This window comes from Gorilla gorilla, chromosome 12 (assembly GCF_029281585.2).
Source record: "Gorilla gorilla gorilla isolate KB3781 chromosome 12, NHGRI_mGorGor1-v2.1_pri, whole genome shotgun sequence".
Lineage (NCBI taxonomy): Eukaryota > Metazoa > Chordata > Mammalia > Primates > Hominidae > Gorilla > Gorilla gorilla.
Genome location: NC_073236.2, coordinates 29,329,531 through 29,354,060, shown reverse-complemented (window position 1 = coordinate 29,354,060; position 24,530 = coordinate 29,329,531). Strand labels below are relative to the sequence as shown.

Here is a 24,530-nt window from a genome sequence, read left to right as displayed (position 1 = left end):
TATGAGTCCACCCCGTCAACTTGAAACCATACATATCTCCTGAGATTATATATAATCTTCAAATAAAGACAATAATAAAGTCATAATTACACCTAATATAATACAACTTTATTCGTACAACTGGAAATGCACCAATCCCCAATCCAAATGCTATTACATATGGTCCACTCCCTCAAGGACACAGCCAGGATCATTCTATGACTTGGTGTCTAGAAGACTCATGCACTTTTAATTTTGCCTCCAATATTAGACTCCACTTTATCACATGCAGACACCGCAGAATATTTTAAGACATCGATGTCTTATGCTGAAAAATTCAACAGTACATTAAATTGCCTTCCCACCACAGCCAGTGGTTACTACTGAATAAGGATCCGCCATCCCCTAGGGAGGTGCTATAGTGGATGGTGTGCACTGTTAGTAGCTATGGAAATTGATCCATTGTGGCAAATGGCAGCATCTTTCTTTTATAACATTAAACCGTATTATATTGTATACACATACCACACTGTCTTTATTCATTTGTCTATGTGCTGACCACCAGATAGTTTCCATATCTTGGCTGTTATTAATAGTGTTTCAATAAACATAGGATGCAGATATCTTTACAAGGTGGTAATTTCATCTACTTGGGTATGCTCCCAGAAACAGGATTTCTGCTCATATAAAATCTCCAGTTTTAATTAATTTAGGAGGCTTTATGTTGCTTTCCATAATTGTGGAAATGTAGAATGGTATAGCCATTATGAAAAACAGTTTTGGTTTTGAGTTATGATCCATAAACAGCGTTTGCTTATGGCTCTCAATGAGAGTTTCTACTAAATATGATGGAAGGCCAGGAGGGATTCTCACCTTAAAGCTTGGATGGATTATGAATTTACCTCTTATTTCCTAAAAGCAAAACATTGGAAGCATACATGATGGAGGCTGTTGGCAGGTTTCAGGATGATCTCATAAGAGGAGAATCTGTTGCATAAAAATGTTGGGTTTTCAGTCATAGACCCACCTACACTCAATATGAAATGATGAAGTCAAGTGAGGATCTAGAACATGTTCACTTGAAGCAACAGCATGTTCTCAAAGGAACCTATTGCTGCATCACAAGGGTGATGAACTTCTGAAACCAGTAAAGTGTGAGTGCACAGTAAGTGATAAAGTTATCATGTCTACATGAAGTTTGTTTAATGTGCCAAGGGCTGGTACAGATTAATCTTATACAAATATATGCAATATATTTTTGCATACATAGATATCTAGAGGATAATCCTTTTAGCAAAACTTCTTCAGGTTACAGAAATCTGTGTAAGTTGTAGATCTCATGGGGAACTCTTTCTTTATAAATACTGGTCTGTTTTTCACATCAAGAAAAATTATCTCTGTTGGAGTAGGCTTCCAATTGTGTAGACTTCTGAATTGCTTCTTGAGTTGTAACAAATGAACCAAAAAATTTGACTAACTGGAGTTTCATGGCTGTGTTAATAAAAATTTCTTATAAGCTTTCTTTCAATTATTTGAGACCAGTTTTCCTGATTTTATTTTTCTCCAATAGATAAATTTTCACAATTTATCTATTGTGAAACTAAATTCTCTGGCGCTTTCGTTTAAAAGACTGGCTTCCTAGGAAAAGAGCTTCTTTCTAACAATGATGAGCTCATTTCTTCTGCAAACCATCAAGTTTGAGCCTCATTGTCAAGAATCATGAAAATTTTAACTCTGATATACTGAAAGTCATGACTCTTGAATTTATTATTTATTGGCATTGACAAAAGTGATTCATTCTCGGATGTATCCTATGTTGCTGGCCCAACATATCAGTGAACTGAGTATCCTCCCTTAGCTCTCTCTGTCTGTAGCACTGAGTCTACAATCTTCAGAGTCATCCATGAAGGGGAGTCCTGAGGTTCATGGGATTCTTGTAAACATTCAGGTGAACAGAAGAAAGAAACAGGATTGAGGGCTGCCAGCTATTTCCATGCCATTAGGAATAATTACCATCTAAGTATAAAGGTCTACATTGTACAGAATACCCTACAGGATAGGCTGATGCAAAAAATTCCAAACCCACAGAGGCTCCACAGCAACCCTTACAGTTCTTTCAGGGAAGAAATAATCTCCAAATTAAGTGAGTCAGTAAAGCTGCTCTGAGCTACAGGAAAAATTGGATTTGGCCCAGGTTTGTCTGAGTTCAACTTAATTATTGTACTCAGCTACTGCTCCAATATGGACTGAGTATGGGGAATTTAAATGAGCCTGGCTGTGTGGTTTGTTATACGAAAATCTGAACTAAATAAACATAAAAGGCATGTCTGGACTAGCATGAGGGTGAGAGATCTTGGGAGCCCCACCCCCATACTCTTATCGCCCTTTCCTCCAGGAACCTCCAGGTTCTCAGGGTGAGAATCCACATAAATCCCTTCATGGCTCTATTTCTAGGAAACCAAATCTCTAATAAATACACCCAGACTTTCTTCAGACACACAAACCATGGGAAAGGCATTTTTAGATCCTCATCTATGTGGGGAAAGGTAATCCATCCCCATTACAAGCCCATACTAGCAGCCTTCTTTTATCATGAAAATGGGTAAAATTAGCCAATAGATGTAAATTTAAGGAAAATTTCCTGTGATGCTCCAGCCAGAAAAGAGCAAAAATCAGCTTCACCTCTGGAGACTTCCTGTATAGGGCACAGCCCAGAGGAAGAAGACCACCACAGCATTAAGATTCAACTGTAAGAACACGTAATGCTTCCGTGTTCCACACATTACGTCTCACCAGTTTAGTCAACATGGATTAAATACGAGAGTGTGGCAGTGCACAAACTCTATCTGAGGAGGAAATAGGAGAAAAATGTTAAGGAAAATAGAAGAATTCGAAGCCTCTGATACCAGGAACTTCAGAACAAAGGAAATGATTTCACCCTCATTGGCCTCAAATTTACTTTTCCTGTGGCATCTGCATGGTTCCAAAGTGAAAAAAAATAATTCAATGTGCATGTACTTCCGAAGTGTCCACTTGCATTCTGATATCTTTACTTCTATTTGCAGAAAGTAGACACACATTCAGCCTTAGTGCCAGTGTAGGGAGTGCTTTCCTTAACATGGATACCAGAAAAATAGGGTAAACATAGGGCCCATTAATGTGAAAATTAGCCATTGTGTGTGTGTGTGTGTGTGTGTGCGCGTGTGTGAGTTGAATAGTAGAGTTGGAGTGGGCTTCTATCCACCTGCACCTGCAGGTGTTCTCAGGTGCAATAATCAACTGCAGGACCCTAAAGGAAATAAGAGCCCCCCCAAACCCCTGAAGAGTTTTTGGGTTCACCGTGTGTCCAATGATTCAGTGCCTCTTGAGCTCCAGGAAAGGGCTCCCTGGTGATGCATGAGATCTTACTTGGGGTCTCTCTGCAGAGTTCTCTGGGTTTCCTAAGGCCAATTCACTATTTCAAAAAATGGTGTGAGAAGCACAGGCTGTCACTAAAGGAGAATTCTGAGCCAGGGCACAGCCACTTTGTACTTGGCTGGAGACACTGGTAGGAATATACTCTGTGAGCTCAGACAGGAACCTCCCTGCAGGGGCGGGGCTGGGCTGCAGGGGGCGCTCAGGACACACCGAGCACAGGCTTCCGCCCCAGAGCAGGAGCACAGGAGGCTGGGGAGAGGTTCCTCTTAGGGCCTGGGACTTCCTTTAAAAAATCTAAAATAAGTATTTCAGAAAGACTGCTGATGTTCATATAAATACCCTATTTAATTGTCAGCATTTATGAAACTCGATGTTGTAATGAGAACCACTTTTACAATGAGGATTTCAAACTCCCCTAGACATCTTAATAGTAAGCAGCTGGAGGTCAGGAGGAGATCCTTTCTTATAAATAAGTCCAATTTTTGGAGAAACACACTCATTCCCAAAATAGCACATTCACATATTAAGGTCTAGAAATGATTCAAGTTGCCCATGAGACAGTCAAATGTGGGTTCAAAGTGAGGTGCATGTCCTGGGGGAGCTTGTTCTCCAGTGGGGGAAGCTCTGTCAACACAGAGTTCAGGGATGTGTAGGGGTCGCATCGCCTCTAACAGGATTACAGCTTGAACCCTCAGCTTCTACAATTGTGTCGTCCATGTGTCATGAATTTGCTCTTTCTCATCCTGGGGCAGGAATTGGGCTATTAAATAGCATCCTTCATGAATATGCAAATAACTGAGGTGAATATAGATATCTCTGTGCCCTGAGAGCATCACACAACAACCACACCCCTCCTTGGGAGAATCCCCTAGATCACAGCTCCTCACCATGGACTGGACCTGGAGCATCCTTTTCTTGGTGGCAGCAGCAACAGGTAAGGGACTCCCCAGTCCCAGGGCTGAGGGAGAAACCAGGCCAGTCATGTGAGACTTCACCCACTCCTGTGTCCTCTCCACAGGTGCCCACTCCCAGGTGCAGCTGGTGCAGTCTGGAGCTGAGGTGAAGAAGCCTGGAGCCTCAGTGAAGGTCTCCTGCAAGGCTTCTGGTTACACCTTTACCAGCTACTATATGCACTGGGTGTGACAGGCCCCTGGACAAGGGCTTGAGTGGATGGGATGGATCAACACTTACAATGGTAACACAAACTACGCACAGAAGCTCCAGGGCAGAGTCACCATGACCAGAGACACATCCACGAGCACAGCCTACATGGAGCTGAGCAGCCTGAGATCTGACGACATGGCCGTGTATTACTGTGACACAGTGTGAAAACCCACATCCTGAGGGTGTCAGAAACCCCAGGGAGGAGGCAGCTGCAGTGAATTTGAGGAGATTACAGGGCTTACAATGTTTAAAGTTGTTTAGAAAATGAGCTGAGCAACTGAGGAATGTAATAGAAACATGGATGCACTCTACATAGGAAATGTTTCTTTCAGCTGTCACCCTATATGCAAAATTCAGAGTGGTAAAGACAGCAACCAGTGAGGCTGATGCAAAGAATCCCATGGAGGCCTTGTGCAGACTTAGGTTTTAAAATCAGATAGATAAATAATTTGGAACAAGATTACTGGTAACATGGCTAAGACTAAATATGATTCCTAAAAACTGGCCAAAATGTACTCCAAATTGTCTCTGCCACTCCTTTTACATAAAATGTATTAAAAAGTAGTTTTAAGACCACAGCAAAATTGAACAGAAGGTGCAGAGAGTTCTCATGTGCCCCTGCTTCACCATGCACAGCCTTCCCCACTGTCACCATCCTGCCCCAGAGTCATCAATAAGTTACAATGGATGAACTTACATGGGCAGATTTGTTCTTTCCTCTTCTGGTGGTCTCTTGGCATACCAAGCCCAAATTATCTTGAAGCACCATAGGTTCTACTGTAATGCCTAACCTTGTTTTTTACTCTAGCTTGCTACTTTAAGTTTTCCCTTCTTTTGTCTCCTTAATTGCCAGCCATGTTTCCCATATGAGTAGACTCTCCCTGGCTGGGAAAGCCGGACAAACTCCATTTGATCTTTTGATTTACAAGACATTAAGGCTCCTTATCCAGTGCCCTTCTTCAAGGAGTTAACCTGTATAAACAGATCCTCAGCATTTCAAAGGAGCCCAATTAAATGATAAGGTACTGGAACAAACAATGTATGAAGTTACCAGGATTTTTCTCAAAGAGATAACAACATAAAGCCTTGAGGTTGTGCCCAGCATAGCATCTATATATAACTCAAATCAAGGATTTAGAGCCCTGCACCTGGTACCGTGCAGGGTAACCATTTGTAACCATTTGTCTTTTAAATTGTTTATCACTCTGTAACCATTTGCTTCTTTTGATTCTTGCATGTTTTTACTTCTGTAGAATTATTGTATTTGAGTTCCCCTCCCCTTCCTAAACCAAGATATAAAAGTTAATCAAGCCCCTTCCTCGGGGCCGAGAGAATTCTGAGCGTTAGCTCTCTCTTTGGCCGCCGGCTTAAATAAAAGACTCTTAATTCGTCTCAAAGTGTGGCATTTTCTCTAACTCGTTTGGGTATAACACTACAAGTGAGTTCCTGGGAATGATGTCAGTTCAGAGGAAAAGTGGGTGGGGCTATTCATGTTCGGGCTCTTTTTTAGAGGATTCATAAAACGGATATTTTCCTATACATTCTGTGACTCCTGATTTACTATGTCCCTTCCCAGAGGGTAAGGTCCCTAAGTGTTTAGCGGTATATCCATGTCTATGGAAAGAAAGCAAGTTCTGGTGAATCCCATAAGGAAGTCCTTTGATGAAAAGTGGAGACCTTGGTCATGATGCACATCATGTATGATTTTCTATAATTCCATTAGATTCACTGTAATTTTGGGGGTGTCCTGTGGAATGGGTCTTCTGTGTCCCTGCATGTTCAGCTATATCTGTGTGGTGCCACTTACACTTAATGAGATGAGATTCCTGCTGCTTGCGTCAGGTCACTGGTGATCTCTGAAGCTGCTTCTGGTTTCTGCTTTAATATGTAAAAAGCATGTCAAACATCACCCACTTTCTTACAATAATAAAAGCCTGGAAAATTGATTATCAATAATTTCTTGAATCTGTTGAAGAAATGAAATTGCAGGGAAAACCAGGACCCCCAAAACTAGAAAGACATTAAAATAGAGATAATCAGACTGATGGATCAAAGTTCTGTGGCAATAAGATACCAAATTATAAACAAGGCCTAAAGTCATGGATTAAGTCACTCACCCCTACACTTAAAAAAATGACTATATTGTAACTTCCACAGGGCTTTTTTGTTTTCTGTAGCACCTAAACAAGCACTGGTTCTGAGGTAAGCATATTAAAACATTTGCAGCTCATGGAACTCCAAACATGTGGTAACTGTGACCCTGTTCCACAAGCCATAAATAGAGCTTTGATTGGACAAGAGACAGATTTCAGTAACTGTCTTCTGAGAAGAGACCACTGACCATGAACTTGTCTTGGCAATTTACAGAGACTGTGCAGTGTGTATCTTTCAGCCCCTGCACAAAGCCCTTTTGATGAACAGGGCCCAATTTTCATTCATTTAGTTCTTAAGTCCTCACCCCCAAAGCAAACACTAAGTGCATGTAACGTGTGTTTGCTTATTAGACATGAGAGCCTGCCCACTATGTGAATATCAATAGATCCTCCTATAGTCTGCTGAGTGTGTACACTTGGCTTATCCATTTGCATGAATTCATTTCTCCTCTTTCCCTCTCTTGAAGTGCCTGCTCACTGTCTCTGTGGGAGGCTTTGCTTCCCAGCCTGTTAAGATGGCTGTCCTGCAGCTTCAATCATTTATCGGAAGTAAAATCTCCTTTCTAAATTTATAAATTGTGTGACTCTTCCGTTGAAAGTGCAAGCTGGTGGGAACAGTTACATGGTAATTCAGTAAATTTCTGGTGGACAGGTGTGGACAGGGATAGAGTAAGAACTCCTGGGGGCTGCACACCCCACACTTTGATGGAATTTCCCTCCAGAAACTTCTGGGTTCTCAGGATGATAATCCAAACATTCCCTTATGGCTCTGTCATCAGGAGAGCTATTCTCTGATAAATATGCTCAGAACTTCCTCCAGACAGATCCTATAAAGAAAAAATGCTTTTCAAGATCTCTATTCTATGTGAGGGGAAGGTATTCTTTTCCATCCCAGGCAGTTTCATCTTAGTCTTCCTGTGTCATAAAAAGGGGCACAATTAATAAAACAACTGAGGGTCAAGTTCAAGACAATAATATGTGGATGCTGCAGCCAGGAGGGGGGAGTAGAAGGTGGAGGAGAATCAGCTGTCCCACTAGAGACTCCTTGTAAAGGGCACAGTCTAGAGAAAAAACATCAAGAAAACATTGAAATTCAATTTCCAGTACATATACTGCTCCCCTGCCCATGACATTACCTCTTCACCAGTATGATCAATCCGGATTAAAGAGAAAAGTGTGGCAATGCACAGACTCTGTCCAAGGACCAGAACTTAGGAAAACCAAAGGCAGAGGGAGAGGAAAAGTTAAGGACAGTGAAGCGGTTTAAAGCTTCTGAGACCAACAGCTTCAGGACCAAGGCCATGGCCCCTCTGTCAATGGCCTTAGATTTACCTCTCATGGGGCATCCACAGGGTTCCCAGGTGAGAATGGGCAAAAACAAGGTGAAGACACTTTCCAAATCTCCAGGAGTACTGAGCTTGCTTTAGCTCTGTTTGAAAAAACAAAACAACAACAACAAACAACAACAACCGCAAATATAACCAAGATTAAGGTCAGTGTTGGAAGCACTTTTATTAATTTTTTTAAATTTTTTATTTCTTAGATGGAGTCTCGCTCTGTCTCCCAGGCTGGAGTGCAGTGGTGTGGTCTTGGCTCTGCAATCTCCACCTCCTGTGTTCAAGCAATTCTCCTCCCTAGCCTCCCAAGTAGCTGGGATTACAGGTGCATGCCACGGCCCCCAGTTAATTTTTGTATTTTTTAGTAGAGACGGTGTTTTGCCATGTTGGTCAGGCTGGTGTCAAACTCCTGACCTCAGGTGACCTGCCCAAGTTGGCCTCCCAGACTCCTGGGATTACAAGTTAATTGAGTTAATAAAGCTGTTCTGAACTATGAAAAACATTAGTTTGCTCCCAGATTTGCTTGATTTCAATTTGATTATTATATTCAGCTGTTGCCCTAATATGTTTGAGCATGTTACTATTTAAATGACCCTGGCTGTTTGATTTGTTATATATAAATCTAAGCTAAAAGAACTTAAAGGACAGGTTTGTACTATTATTAGGATGAGATATTCCGGGTGCCCCTCATTTGCTCCATGAACCTCCACATTTTTAATTTAGAATTCACATAAATTCCTTGTGAGTTGGGTCAGTCATTGAGAGACCTAATCTCTAACACCTTTACCCAGAACCTTCTCCAGATAGACCACCCACGGGAAGAACATTTATAATAATTTATCTACATGGTGGAAGGTACTTCACTGCCATTGTAGAACCCTCTTCCCAGCCTTCCTTTATTAGGCAAATGATTGCCAGTATGGTAATATTGAACAAAAGGATGTGCCAGTAGGGTAAGATTGAGCAAAAATAGTCCTGAGATGCTGCAGACAGGGAAGGACGTAATAGACAAATATCAGCTTTATTAGAGGAGACTCCTTGTAAAGGTCACAGCCAAGAAACAGAAGATAACAAAATCACTGAGATGAAATTCTAAGAAACTTGGTCCAGTTCAATCAAGCCATCAACAGCCACGTGGCTTCAGTGGCCACTATGCATATTACCCCATGCCTAAAGGTTCTGGCACAAGAGCTTCTCTATAAGTTGCACATTGCCATAGTGGAAGACGGCATGGGAGATTTGGTGGCAAACACTTGCGGTGCCATAATAGCTGTTTTTCCTATATCATGACAATATGTGGCACGCTTCTAGATTCATTTCATGCCAAAGAAGTTCCTCAGAAGGGTAAGGAAATGGAGAATCTTACATGGTCCAATGCAGTCCCCAAGAAGTGATTTGGAATGGACAGTTACACCGGTTAATACAATGCTGTCTCTGACCTTCTCAGGATCGAAGATAATCATGAGTATCAAGGTGGAGATGGGTCTAGGCGAGAGAAAAGGAAGTAGTGGTTCTTGAGAAGAATGGTATGGCCAAGATAAGCCTGAACTATCTCTCCTCTTCCAGTTCCTGCAACTTCTTATTGCCTGATTGAGGTCATTACCCTATGGTGGTAATGACATCAGCAATGCAATAAATTCTCTCGTGGCTTTATATCTGGTTTATAACATGGGAAATGTTTCCTCAAGAGTGGTGACGCCAGTATGGCTTCTGCTCTCTGGTGGTGTTGGAACCTGCATTAGTCTGTGGGTTTGGAGGAGAGTGATTCAGGCCTCGGGGAAGAATCTGACACTGTAACACCCTCTGGTGCCTTCGGTACTGGACTGGCTCCTGCCCTCACTATGGTGATTGCATCAAATATTGGCCTCCCCATCAGTACAACATGTTGTAACATGGGCTCCTTTGTACCTGGCTTTAATCCAAGAAAGTTGTTGACTTGACTCTTTCGTGATATTGTATAGCCTGGTTTGTCACAATCTTTATTTCTGGAATTATCAGTGCTGCCATCTTGGCTGTCTTCAAGTATGTCATCCTCACAGTGTGAAGCTGTTTGACATTAACATTTTTGTCAATGTTTGGGACTACCTTACATATTCTGGCCCTCTCAAAGAATGATTACAGTGTTAGGGAAGGCTGACACGAGTCTACTTAAATTTGGGAGCCAGAGAAGGAAAGTGTTATTGTGCTACAGTTGTTTTGTGATAAATATGGTTAGGTTCAAAACGAGCTATGTAATGTAGCCAGGTTTCCACTGAGTTCCACTTTGCTTCTTGGCTGTCTATTCCTATGCATGTTTCTATACATTTTGTATCAGGCTTCAATTCCATTATGTTTAAAATGTTGTCTCTAAAGATAACCAGTTTTTTTAAAACAACCAAACATGCAGTCATTTGACAGAGTGTGCTCTGCATTGTTAGTCTCACCATCTTCTGCCCTAACAAGCACCGAATCTGACAACACAAATATCACTGAAGCTTTCCTTGGAGTAGCTCCTGTAATTAGAATCATTGGTACTCTGCCCTCCTGTCAGTGGTGGAACGTTCTATTGGCATATGTGGAAGCCTCTTAGAGGGACGAGTTTCTTTGAACACAATAAAATTTTAAGTTAGGAATAACTTATTTGAAAGCAATTCATTGAAGGTTAGTGCTAAGAAGTTAGAAGCAAAGTCTTTCGGCAGTCATTTCTTCGAGATGTATGGCAGTGTGGGAGGGATATATAAAGTGAAATAGGAACTTGGGCTAGTTAAATGGAATAGCCTCCAATGTTAATCTGTTTACCTCTTAACTGAATGAAAAAGCCTATAGTTGTAAGAAAAGAAAAAAAATACAATCCTCACACATTACCTTCTCATCAGCATAATTAATCTATATTGAAGATTAGTGTGGCAATGCAGAGACTCTATATAGGGAGGAGAACATAGGGAAATGCAAAGACAATGGGAGAAAAAAGTCAAGGACAGTAGAGCAACTGGAAGCTTCTGACACCAACAGCTTGATGAACGGGGTCACTCAACCCTTGGTGGACACAGAGTCACTTCTCTTAGGGAAACTGCAGTATTCTCAGGTGACAATATGCAAACATGACGAATGTACACTTGCTACGTCTCCAATTCTGTACTGTTTTCCTTACTTCTGTTTGGAGAAGGAAGTCATATACTCAGGTCTAGTATCCATGTAGGGGGTGCTCCCCATTTGCAAGATACTAGAAAAAATGGCAAGTTAGAGGCCCACTGTTGTAAAAATCACCTAGTTCTGTGTGTGTGTGTGTGTGTGTGTGTGTGTGTGTGTGTGTGTGTGTGTTATTGAAAAAGAAGACATGGAGTGGGCATTCATCCACAAGTATATATACCTACAGGTATTCTTAGATGTAATATTCAATTGCAGGAGACCAAACAAGATAAAGCATCCCCCAAAACCCTTCAAAATTTTTGTGCTCACAATGTGTCCACTGATTAAATGCATCCTGAGCTCCAGGGAAGGGCTCCCTGATGGTTTCTTAGAGTTCACTGGGTCCCCTAAGGTCAATGTTTTCAAAAGATGGTGTCAGTAACATATGGTGTCACTGAAGGAGCATTTTAAACTAGGGCATGACCTCTTCCTATAGCCCTAGAAACACTGAGAGATAAATCCTCTCTGAGCCCAGATGGAAACCTACATGCAGGGCAGAGGCAGTGCTGCAGGGGGCACCCAGGACCCACCCAGAGCAGGCTCCAGCCCCAGAGCTGGTGCACATGAGGCTGCAGAGGGGATTTCTCTGAGAACTGAGTGTTGTTTTATTGAAAACCAAAAAATTATAACATGTTAAAATTAGAATTTTGCAAAGACTATTTCTATTATCTCTATACATTTAGAAATAAATAAATCAACAATTCAGTGAGAACCACATTTAAAAGGCAAAATTATTACTGGTTTGAGATATTTTCCTAGTAAAAAGATGAAGAACAGGGATGATTTTATTAAATCAAAAGGTACACATTTCAGAAGACACATAGATCCCAAGAGGAAGACTGCAGACAGCAAAACCTAGAAAGGGTGGAGGCTATCCATGTGCTACATCCTGTGTGAGTCACCTTCTTAGTGGAGAAGTTCTCCCTTCACAAAGTTCTGGGCATATAAAGGGAAACGCGACATTAAATAAGAATGAGGACTTGTACCTCGGCATCCCACAGTTGTGTGGTTCATGTGAGATCTATTTTCTCTTTCTCATGCTGGATCAAGCATAAGGCTATGAAGTAGTAGTTCTCGTGAATATGCAAATCACCTGAGGTGAACACTACAGGTATGTCTGTGCCCTGAGAGCATCACCCAATAACCACACACGTCCTCTAGAGAAGCCCCTGAGAGCACAGCTCCTCACCATGGACTGGACTTGGAGAATCCTGTTTTTGGTGGTCATAGCTGCAGGTAGGATAATTCTCAGTCCCCAGGACTAAGGTGACTGGGTCCAGTCAAAGGGGGTTTTATCCACTCCTGTGTCCTCTCCACAGGTGCCCAGTCCCAGGTATAGCTGGTGCAGTCTGGGGCTGAGGTGAAGAAGCCTTGGGCCTCAGTGAAGGTCTCCTGCAAGGCTTCTGGATACACCTTCACCAGCTACTGTATGCACTGGGTGCGCCAGGCCCATGCACAAGGGCTTGAGTGGATGGGATTGGTGTGCCCTAGTGATGGCAGCACAAGCTATGCACAGAAGTTCCAGGGCAGAGTCACCATAAGCAGGGACACATCCATGAGCACAGCCTACATGGAGCTAAGCAGCCTGAGATCTGAGGACATGGCCATGTATTACTGTGTGAGAGACACAATGTGAAAACCCACATCCTGAGAGTGTCAGAAACTGCAGGGAGGAGGCAGCTGTGTTCCTGCAGAGGAGATGACAGGGAAGATGAGGTTTAAAGTTGTTTAGAAAATGGGTCAAGTAACTGAGGACAAGGATCAATAGAAACAAGGACACACTCTAATTTTATAATAAATATTTTATTCAAGAGTCACCATATACAGAAAATTCAAAGATTAGGAAAGGCCCTGTATTAGCCCATTATCATGCTGCTAATAAAGACATACCTGAGACCGAATAACTTATAAAGAAAAGTGGTTTAATGGAATCATAGTTCCACATGGCTGGGGTGGTCTCATAATCATGGAAGAAGATGAAGGAAGAGTAAACTGATGTCTTACATGGCAGCAGGCAAGAGAGACCTTGTGCCAGGGGAGCTCCTGTTTATAAAACTGTCAGATCTCATAAGACATATTCACTACCATGAGAACAGTGTGGGGGAAACCGCCCCCATGATTCAATTACGTCCACCTGACCACACCCTTGACACATGGGAATTATTAAAACTCAAGATGAGATTTGGGTGGGGATACAGTCAAACCATATCAATAAAGTTGATACAAACATTCCCATGAATATATTATTGTGAACAAGTTTTCAAATTAGATGGATGAATAATTTGAGCAAGATTATTTGATCACATGGTAAGACTAAGTATGATTCTGAAAAATGTCCAAAATGTCTTCCAAGAATGTCTCTGCTACTGTTGTTGCATAAAATTTATTTTACAGTGGTTTTAGGATAAAAGTGAACTTGAACAGAAGGTACCAGCGCTCCCATGAATCCCCGTCCAACACAGGCACAGCCTTCTCCACTATCTGCATCCTGCACCAGAGTCATATCAGCAAGTTACAAATGATGAACCTACATGGACACTTTGGTTCTTTCTTTTCCTGGTGATCCCGTGGTGTAACAAACATAAATTATCTTGGAGCACCAGAGGTATTTTCAGAGGGTTTCTAGGAATGATATTAGAGGGAAAGTGGGTAAGGGTATTCATATCCATGCCTCTAAAAGTCCAGCAAGTTCTAGTGAATTCTACAATGAATGTTCTTTAATGAGAAGTGGAGACCTTGACCATGAGAGATGTCATGTATGAGGCCCTGTAGATGGATTACCTACACTGTAGGCTCGTGGGGGGTGTTTATGGATGAATCCCTTTTTGCAGCAAATGCAAGCACATGCATGGGATCCAGGCAGGGACAAAAGCTCCCCCTTAGGAAGAAGGTGGGCACCTGGAAGGCCCCTCACTGAGGTGGACACTGGTGTCCTGTGCTGGCTGCACATTGTCAAGAGGCATGAGCCTGATTGGGCTTGTAGAGGGACAGCCTCATTGGGGTCACAGGTTATAACAATGTCTGCCATTCTCCAGCTGAGCAAGCCCGTCTGCTTGCTTGCCAGTGTCAATGCCATGTTGGGGTGCACTCTGGAAGATGACAAGATGCACACAAACCTCCTCCCACTAATTATCCACTACTAAACATTCAAAAACCACCTGAGCTCCAGAAATGGATACGCGCCTGCAGGGATAAACAGAACTTAAGTATTTTCTTATCTGGGAAAGACACTGCCAAATACTACACATTTCAGGAAAATTAGTTTGGAATGTTTAAAAAGTGACTGAAGGGCAATGGTGGGTGAGGCGATGGGACAGCCTCAGGGCTGCACATGAGGAGGGCTCCCTCCCCCATGCAGGCTTTTCCTCCAGGAACTGCACCAGGAACTGAGGAAGGATTAGGGAGAATCATGGAAACATCCTTCTGCGGTGCTTGCTAGGGAGAGGAAATAAATTATGAGTAAAAAAATTCCCTCTGAATAAAGTATGGGCATTTGTTCATACAAATCTGTATTTCTCAAAGCTTGTGGAGGTCCTGACATAGCCACCATTAGCTGAGAACAAACATTTCACCCCTCCTTGCATGGGGAGGTCAAGCAGGCTGGAGGTGTCCCTTTGTGGATGATATTTCCCAGCCCCTTTGTCTTCCCTGCTCATCCCTGGGCCTCTGTGTGGCGAGTGCTCATCAGTGGAATGTAGTTGATGTAGTGTGGTCTTCAGTTTTCTCATCTTCTTTTTTCTCATGTTCCTGAGGTTAAGAAACTCATCTGCAACATAGCACATTACAGTGTAATCTCTCTTGTGGACAAAAAATTGGCAAAGGAGACTGCCAAGTTGACTATCCCGTATAGCTGACAGTGACCACCACAGGTCAACGTCCCCTCCACAATCCTGTGTCGGAACATCATCTGAATAACTTTATTAGCAACTTTTCTCGAGAATTATCTTAAAAACTACTTGTCTCATTTTCCATGCAGTTATAACCTATTTTTCCTAGAGGACAGAGAGAGCTGAATACTGAATATATTGCATGTCTCCTGGTGTTGCAAGTTTGTGACTTTATCACTTTCTAATTTCTTATCTGCGCAGACCACTCTACAGATTTTTTCACTGTTGTGACCAGCATTCTGAATATCAAGTATATTTGATGTTCTTCATATATCATTCAGCACCAGCTTCTCATCATTTCAGTCCTCACTGACCACTCTAACTTACACAATGTGTTTCTTTATTTGTTTAATTCTGGCATCTCTCCTTAAATTTCACCATGCCCATTTTATGTTATTTCTACAGGTGATTGATTGTTAATTTTAAATTTTACTTGTGCTTACTTTAATCAGGCAATAACCTAAGATAAAAAAACATTGTAAATAAAAGTAAATGCAGTAATATGTAAGGTAAGTAAGCCAACAGCTGAAGAAAAGGGAAATCCATTATCCTGGTAAGTGAGTATGGGGAACTCATAGTATGATTATCTTCTTCAGTTTAATTAATACTGCTACGCAAGTTATAGTGTCCTCTCTCTTTATATCAAAACTTTCCCTAACATGTACAATGAAGACTCAGCACAGATACCTTCCACCAGACTAACCTAGCACCTCTCAGCGAGTGCCTGAGCTGATAGTGATAGATGTCACATTTGTCTAACAAAAAAATGACACCCTTTAAGGATATCCACCAGCCATATGGGGACAATTGGAATAATTTAGATGAAGCCCAAACTTGATAGGTGGTAATTTATAATGAGAAACTGACTCCTATCTTCACATGGGATGTTTTTAGGTTTTGTGGTTTCTTTTTTTTCCATAGAGAACCTGCTAATGCCACTGTCCAAGTTCTGGATATCTTATTTCCCAGTATGAGAGACTGCATATTATGGTCTGACACAAGAAATGTAGCTGTCGTTAGGGATAGGAGACGTGATCATAAGAACAAGAGCAGGGATCCAGCAGTGCTTTGTCTTTTCACAGTTGCCCAGACAGAGACCCAGGAGAACAATGGGAGAACTGACTTCAGTCTCTCCAGTCCCATATGAGCATTATACCAGATGTTTTATGCCACTGTTTCATAGTAGAAAAATTAGTCTCTAAAGAAAGTCCGTTTTGAGGACAATACTATTTTCCAGTATCCTTCAAATGCCCCAAATCAGAGAGCACCACAGTGCCCCGAGGCCAGGAGCTACAAGACCTGGGCCTAGAAAACAAAGGAAAGAAATATCAGTTTATCTTACCGCATCTGTCATAAAAATTTGAAGACTGTTTCCTTCCATCTGGATAATCATAGGTTGTGATAGACTGGAGCTGCTGGTCTATAAAAATAAACTGGTCTGCAGTGGGTACAGAATGAGACCCATAATATAATTGTTCTCCTGAGGTCCTTATGCTGTTAGACCGGCTCACCAAGAAAGTGTTTTAAGAGCTGCAGTGTTTATTGGATCCTTTCATATTTGGGGCTACATTTGCAGCTACCAAGAGAAACAGAAAGAAGTCCATTTGGCCCAGGTAGAGTCAATTAATTTCTTTTATTTTATTCAAATGAGGTAAAAAAATGCATCAACCAAAATGCAGATGATGATCAAGTGATCAAGGACAACAACCACTCAGTGTTTCAGGTGTGTTTTAGCCCAAAAGCCACACAACATGTGAGAATCTGAACTCTGGAGTCCTGGCCATCTCTGAGGAGAATCTAGATGGTGGAAGGGAAGACGCAATCATTAACATCTAGGGAAATTTCAGGGCTACCTGCTGTGGTGGAAAGCAAACCTTGAGCCTCTGAGACAGTGTGACATCCATGGAGACTGAGACAGCTACTGTCTCAAGCCCCTGGTCATGGAATAGTCTCAATGTTTGTCTGTGTGTCACTGTAGAACATTGTGTGTAAGTGGGATGATGCATACAACTGTGTCTGTGTGTTTGTGAATGTGTTTGTGTGAGGGTGTGAGCTTGTGTGTGCCTGTGTTTTATATTAAAATGAGTTACTTAGTTTGTGATTGTTACACTATATCTTCGACCAAGTGTGTGGGAGAACGTGTTTGTGTGTTTCTGTGAGTTAGTTTGTAAAAGCGTATGCTATTTTGAGTGTGTGTGAGTGCGTTCTTCAATATTCGAGCCTATCAATTTGCATGAATGTTAATTTTCCTGAGTATGTGTGAGTTGCATACTTGACTGGGTGAATACAAAGTATCTGAGATAGGTGTCAGGCAATTTAGGAAGTTTGTTTTGCCAAAGTTAAGGACACACACCTGTGACACAGCCTCGGGAGGTTCTGATGACATGAGCCCAAGGTGGTCAGGACACAGCTTGGTTTTATACATTTTAGGAAGACATGAGACATCAAACAATATGTGTAAGATGTACATTGGTTGGCCTGGTGCAGTGGCTCATGCCTGTAATCCCAGCACTTTGGGAGGCCGAGGTGGGCAGATCATTTGACGTCAGGAATTCCACACCAGCCTGGTCAACATGGTGAAACCCCATCTCTACTGAAAATACAGAAATTAGCTGGGCGTGGTGATGTACGCCTGCAGTCCCAGCTACTTGGGAGGCTGAGGCAGAATTGCTTGAACCTGGGAGGTGGAGATTGCAGTGAGCCGAGATCGTGCCACTGCACTCCAGACTGGGTGACAGAGCAAGACTCTGTCTTAAGAAAAAAAATACATTGATTCATTCCAGAAAGGTGTGAAAACTTGAAGGGGGTTTCCATATGTAGGTGAGAGAAAAAGGGTTGCATTCTTTTGAGTTTCTGATTAGCTTTTCCAAAAGACTCAATCAGATATGCTTTTATCTCTGTAAGCAGATGGATGACTTTGAATAGAGTAGTAGACAAGTTTGCCCTAGTAGTTTCTAACTTGACTTTTCTCTTCAGCTGTGTGATCTTAGGGTCCCAAGATTTACTTACCTTTCAGAAGTGAATATAGTTGATTTGATGCTAGTGTGACCAGGAATATTTGAGTGTGTGTGTGCTCTTTGCATTACTTGGTGAGTGTGTGCCCCTGTGTGTGTATGTGTGGGTCATTACCTGTGACTCTACATATGAAGGTGTTGAGAGTGTGTGTGAGTCTGTGAGCATGTTTATATGCATGTGGATTGTTAGTATGCATGCTTTTAGAGACTTTTTTTTTTTTTGAGACAGAGTTTCACTCTTGTTACCCAGGCTGGAGTGCAGTGGCATGATCTCAGCTCACTGCAACCTCTGCCTCTCTGGTTCAAGTGATTCTCCCACCTCAGGCTCCTGAGTAGCTGGGATTACAGGCATGTGCCACCATGCCTAGCTAATTTTTGTACTTTTATTAGAGATGGGGTTTCACCATGCTGGCCAGGATGGTCTCTCTTGACCTCAGGTGATCCTCCCGCCTTGGCCTACCAAAGTGCTAGGATTACAGGCATGAACCACTGTGCCCAGGCTCTTTTGTTTATTTATTTATTTTTAAATGGAGTCTTGCTCTGTCGCCAGGCTGGAGCACAGTGGCGTGATCTCAGCTCACTGCAACCTCTGCCTCCAGGGTTCAAGTGATTGTCCTGCCTCAGCCTCCTGAGTAGCTGGGACTACAGGTGTGTGCCACCATGCCCAGCTAATTTTTGTATTTTTAGTAGAGATGGGATTTCACCATGTTGGCCAGGATGGTCTTGATCTCTTGACCTCGTAATCTGCCCGCCTTGGCCTCCCAGAGTGCTGGGATTACAGGCATGAGCCACCGCACCTAGCCAGAGATTCATCTCTTGACCTCAGTGTCATGTGTCTGAAAATACCAAGTATGTTTGAGTGTCAGAACCTGAGAAAGAAGCGTTGCCTATAATAAAACCTTCATAAAATAAACAACTGATTTCTCACCAAATTCATGAAGACAAAAACTCATTGAGGTGGCTTATCAAAAGGCTGAAATACACTGTCAATCAAGAATTATACACTTTCTAAGAAACCTTCAAAAGTGAAGGAGAAATTAAGGTGAATATAAATAAACAAACGCTGATGGAGTTCATGAAACCTAGACAGTCCTTATGAGAAATGCTAAATGGAGTCCCACAAACAGAACTGAAAGGAGAGTGGAGAGGAGCAGAAAATCTTACACCTAAAAAGAACAACAGCAACAAGGAAGATGTCCCAGAAATGTCATTACATTTGTGTATGTGAGCGCCAATAGCGTTTTATTCTGCCCTGAGTCTCATGTTTCATTCCTCCATTATTTTGAAAATCAAGTACTATAATATTAATTATACATGTGAATAATATACATATAATTTGTAAAATACTAATATATAGTAATAACACAGTAAGGGAAAATGGATAGAGCTGTAGAGACACAGATTTGTATGCACTATCGATGCTAAGGTAATCATAATTCAATCTATTTTGTTATAAATTTGAATTACCAATTTTAGTATCCATGTTAGCTATAAATATGTAAGTAAAAGTTAAAAAAAAACATCAGCATGACAGCTGAATAGATGTGCCTGACATTTGTCAATCCCATATGACAGAATGACAGAATTGAATAAACAGCTAAGACTAGACTGGACTGATGAAAGGGAGATGTAGAGGATAGCAGGGGAGAGGAGAGGTCCCTGTGGTTACTGGAAGCCCAGTAGTGCTGTGTGAAAGCACCCTGTGTCTGCAGCTTCATACTTGAGATTCACATGGGATTATCCCTGGTGAGGAAAGTTAAGTAGAAGAAGCACATCAGGCCCCACTGCAATCACACATATCAACAATCCTTACTACAAAATAAATTCACAGGGCTTGCAAACCCTGAGCTCAACTTGGAGAGCTGGAAGGAATTCATGCATCTGTACTGCACAAGATTAGGAGCAAAATCTGTACTCCTTGCCCACCACCCATCCCATTAGCCAAAATGCTATAGCCTGTCACAACTTTGAGACCAGAGACACTTCTGGAGGGTGCCCTTCTTTGGGGCAGTAGTCATTGCATGTCTCCACCCTGGGCCTCTGTTTCCATTCCATCAAACACACAAGTGGGTAAAGGCCACAATACTGGCTGCACAAAGCCTAGACCCAAGATCCCCTTTGGCTCTGGTGTTGCCCAGCAGGAAACCAACCCCTGAACAGGGCAATAACAAGTCACACAATTGAAGCATTAATAAAAGGTCTTCCAGGAAAGCAAAAAAAACCCAGGACTCAATGGCTTCATTGCACAATTGTGACAAACATTTAAAGAGGAAACAATATCTATCCTCCTCAAAATATTAAAAAGTAGGTAGAGAAGGAGGGAGTACTTTCAAACCTGCTCTATGAGACCAGTATTACCCTCAAATGAAAACCAAATAAAAACATAAAAAACACTACAGGCCAATATCTCTGATGAATACAGATGCAAAAATCCTCAAGGAAAACTTAGCAAACACAATTCAACAACTCATTAAAAAAATCATGCATCATGACCAAGTGCAGTTTATCCCAGTGATTCAAGGATGGTCCAACATATGGAAATCAATCAATGTGACACATCACATCAACAGAAAGGACAAAGGCCATAAGATCAGGCTGCACCTTGTCCTCCTCATTCAAAGTCTACCATCAGAGCTTTGGTCCTCTTGGCCAGTCCTGCTGTACTTGGTCTCCTGTGATTCCTCTCCCAGATCCTGAAACCTTCGGCTTCTGTTCTGTGCACCTGCAGTCTCTCACCTCCTTGGACATGGAGATCCTGTATTCTCAGAGACAGATGATGCCTCATTGTGGCTCCTATGGCCCATGCAAATGATTTCCCCAACACAGTCATGAGTTTTCCTGTATGAAATTGAAAGGGGATGTGGGGAACTGGTGTGCGTGTGTGTGTGTGTGTGTGTGTGTTCACAGTGGTACAAAAGGAGTCCTCAGGCCTGCTAAGGTGTTGTGAACTAGGGTGATGTTGTCACTCAAGGCTACAATGGGGGCTCCATGAAGAGAAATCTAGAAAAGGATAAGCATATGAGCAAAGAAGCAAAACCTGGGGAGTAGCAGGGAGGGGACCAGGAGCGGTGACTCAACCGGGCAGGGAAAACACCACGTACAACAGAGGGTGAGAATTCTGTGCTCAGCAAAGAGGAGAACTCACTCAGCATTTCCCTCAATTTTCCCTCAAGAACTTTCCTGTGCCAAGAAAGTTCACAATGGAGAATCTCCAGCTCCAGGTGGGACCCCAAAAGAAGCAGGGAGACTTTAGGCCATAGGTCTTGTGCACAAGGTTTTTCCCCAGTTCCTACCCCTTTCCTTTCCTCTCTGTCCAGCAAACCTGCTTGTTTCTGTCACCTGCCTTCCTGCCCTTGGGGTAAGAATGGATGCCTTGACACTCAGCAGAGGGATGCTCTTTCAGAGGAGGAATGAGTTTGTGTCATCTGACCCCTGAGCAGGAAAATCATCCCTGGGAAGAGGTTCCAAGACAGAGGTCCGCCATGGTTCCTGCCCCTTATATGTGCGGGGCTCCTGGCACATGCACACTTCTCCTCAAACTCTGTTTATACCCCAGCAACAACGCTGGGTGTTGTCAGCCTCTCTCCTCCCCAGATACCCCTCTGTCATCAGCCAAGGAACAAATTCCCCATGAAAGGCATTATTCTTTCTCTCAAGAAGATCAACTACTTATATTTCTTCCTTTGCTGACAGCGTTGCAGGGTGAACATCTAGAATTTTAAAAAGGGTTGATGGGGACAAGTGAGCTCTCTGTGTGACTCACCAGGATGTTCCCTCTTATTCCAGGTGTCCTGTCCCATGTGCAGGTGCAGGAGTCAGGTCCAGGACCCATGAGGCCCTCAGACACTGCCCTCCACCTGTGCTGTGTCTGGATTCCTTTTTACCATGGATACTATTTGAGCTGAATCCACCATCCCCTGGGCAACAGGCTGGAATGGCTGGGGCACTGTTACTAGAGTCGATCACCAAGGAATACACATCATGCTCCCTCCACCCAGGTCCATGTCCCCATCAACAATGACTCAACCAAGAGCCAGTTCTCTGTGAAGCTCAGCTCCACGGCTGCCCAGGACACAGCTGAGTATTACTGTGAAAGACTCAATGAGGAGGTGTCCTTGTGAGCCCTGACACAAACCTTGCTGGCAGGGCACTCAGGACTGCCAGGAAGACTCAGGACCACAGAGGGGACTCAAGACCACCAGGAAAGAGCAGGTTGCAGGAAGCACAGGGCCAGCCCCAGAGCAGGTGGGGGTAGAGATGAGAGGTTGGTTTACTGACAGGGTCTGGGGTTGCCTCACCATCTTCATGTTTCCTCCAGGACCCTCTCTTATTTCATGATGCTGTGTCTAGCTCTACATCTCAAAAATACCACAGTTTTGTTGTACCAGGAGGAAACCTTCTCACAGGCCCTAAATGTAGAGCAATCTCTCTGCCAGTGGTCACCAGGATCACAGCCCTGAGGAAGCTGAGGGTAACCTGGTGAATCTTCTCCAGTCACATTCGGGACAGGAACCTTAGTGGGGTTCCCTGAGGAGAACAGTCTCAGGAATCCTAACCTCAGCCAAGACAGAGGCTGGGCCAGATCAATGTCAGATAGAACCTCACAAGTTTTATGTCTGACCCTTCTCCACCAACAATAAAGCATGACAATCAGTATCAACGCTGATCTTGGGCCCCTTTTACTCCTAGCCCATTCTGTTTCTCTTTATTTGTTGTTGTTATTCTTGCTTTTCCTTGTACTGCTGCTGCTCCCTGTAAAGTGGGGATGTGGTTCCTGCTGCCAAAGCTCCAGGGCTCAAGCCCATTCCTTGCAGCTCAGGTGGGGCTCAGGCTGTGGCTCCTGCAGCCACATGGGAGAGGCTGATGGGACTTTCTTCTCTCTCATTGCACGAGACCCTCCAGTGTGTTGTGTGGAGACTCACCTGGGAATGGAAGTGGCCAATAGTAGTGAAGGGGATGAGCTTGTGTGGACAAAATGGGATGTGGATATGAAATTTGTCCTGTGCTGTGCAAGCTACCACAAAGTCACCTTCCTCACCAGTGGTGTTAGAAATAGTGTGTGAAAGTTGTCAGAATCAAAATGGAGCCACTTGTGTTAAAACCCTGACAAATGGAACTAGGAATGACCATGAAGGAGGGTTCGCATGCACATACTCCTGATAAGAAGAACTACCATAAATTGATTCTGCTTAATCACAACCTTGGATAGAAGCCACCAACACCATATAAAACTCCCTTCTACAAAGGTATGTGTCCAGCAACTGCCTGTTCAGCCTTATACTGATGCCACCCTTGGTATTGATTCTACAAGCACAGGATAATCCTTTCAAAACAGCTTATGTAACCCACCTCATTTTCACTTCATAAACCTATGGATTGACATCCTGTAGTCACTGCTGCATTTCTTATTAATGTTAATAAGCCCCCTTTACAATATTCGAAGCAGTTTTTCTCTGATATCTCTTCTAAAATAAAGAATTTCCAAGTTGACGCCAATAAAGAAGATACTTAGGAAGGTCTATTTGGAATATTTGGAAGGCATATTTTTATTTATTTATTTACTTTTGAGATGGAGATTCACTCTTGTTGCCCAGGCTGGAGTGCAATGGCGGGATCTCAGCTCACTGCAACCTCTGCCTCCCTAGTTCAAGTGATTCTCCTGCCTCAGACTCCCGAGTAGCTGGGATTACAGGCATGCACCAACACGCGCGGATAATTTTTTATTTTTAGTAGAGAGGAGATTTCTCTATGTGGGTCAGGCTGGTCTTGAATTCCTGACCTCAGGTGATCCCCCCCGCCTCGGCCTCCCAGAGTGCTGGGTTTACTACAGGCATGAGTTGATGCACCTGGCCAGGAAGGCATCTTTAACATCCTGTTGAATGATTCTGCATAGCACATCAATCCCTTAAAATACTTTGCTGTATTGGCTTGTGATTAATCAGTATATAAAACTGAAGGTAAAATGGGAAATACATGGGCTTTTGATGAATCAAGCCATAGGGTGATAATGTCTGTGCCCTTGAGGAAGCAGACTAAGGGTTGTAAGTTCTGGTGGGAGTACCTTTGGCAAAGGGAGTTCCTGAGTTTCTGAATATTATGCTACTTTTAACTTAAAGATGCAATTTATTATTTATTTTTACTTAAATCTTTCCAGAAGATATTTGGCAGTAAGGACAGGATAGCGTTTGTGTGATACCGATGACTTAGAGAGTTATTTTGTAATTGTTCCTGTAAGGTATGCACATTGCTCACTTGATGAAGTACAAATATCACAGGTGGGAAAATCAGATTAAGCAGATTTTATCAAATGTCATGGCTGTAATTTTTGGCAAGAAAATGCTTCACATCAACCAGAAAATAAACAGAAAACAAGAAAACATATTCAAATCCAGTGGGAGTCTGACCTTTGTC

The 24,530-nt window shown here is 42.7% G+C and overlaps 2 pseudogenes; both read left to right on the top strand.

Moving 5' to 3' along the window:
- The first annotated feature begins 4,248 nt into the window (after nucleotides 1-4,248).
- Nucleotides 4,249-4,725, top strand: LOC129531427 (immunoglobulin heavy variable 1-18-like; annotated as a pseudogene).
- A 7,683-nt stretch (nucleotides 4,726-12,408) lies between these two features.
- Nucleotides 12,409-12,854, top strand: LOC129531428 (putative V-set and immunoglobulin domain-containing-like protein IGHV1OR21-1; annotated as a pseudogene).
- Nucleotides 12,855-24,530: the final 11,676 nt, after the last annotated feature.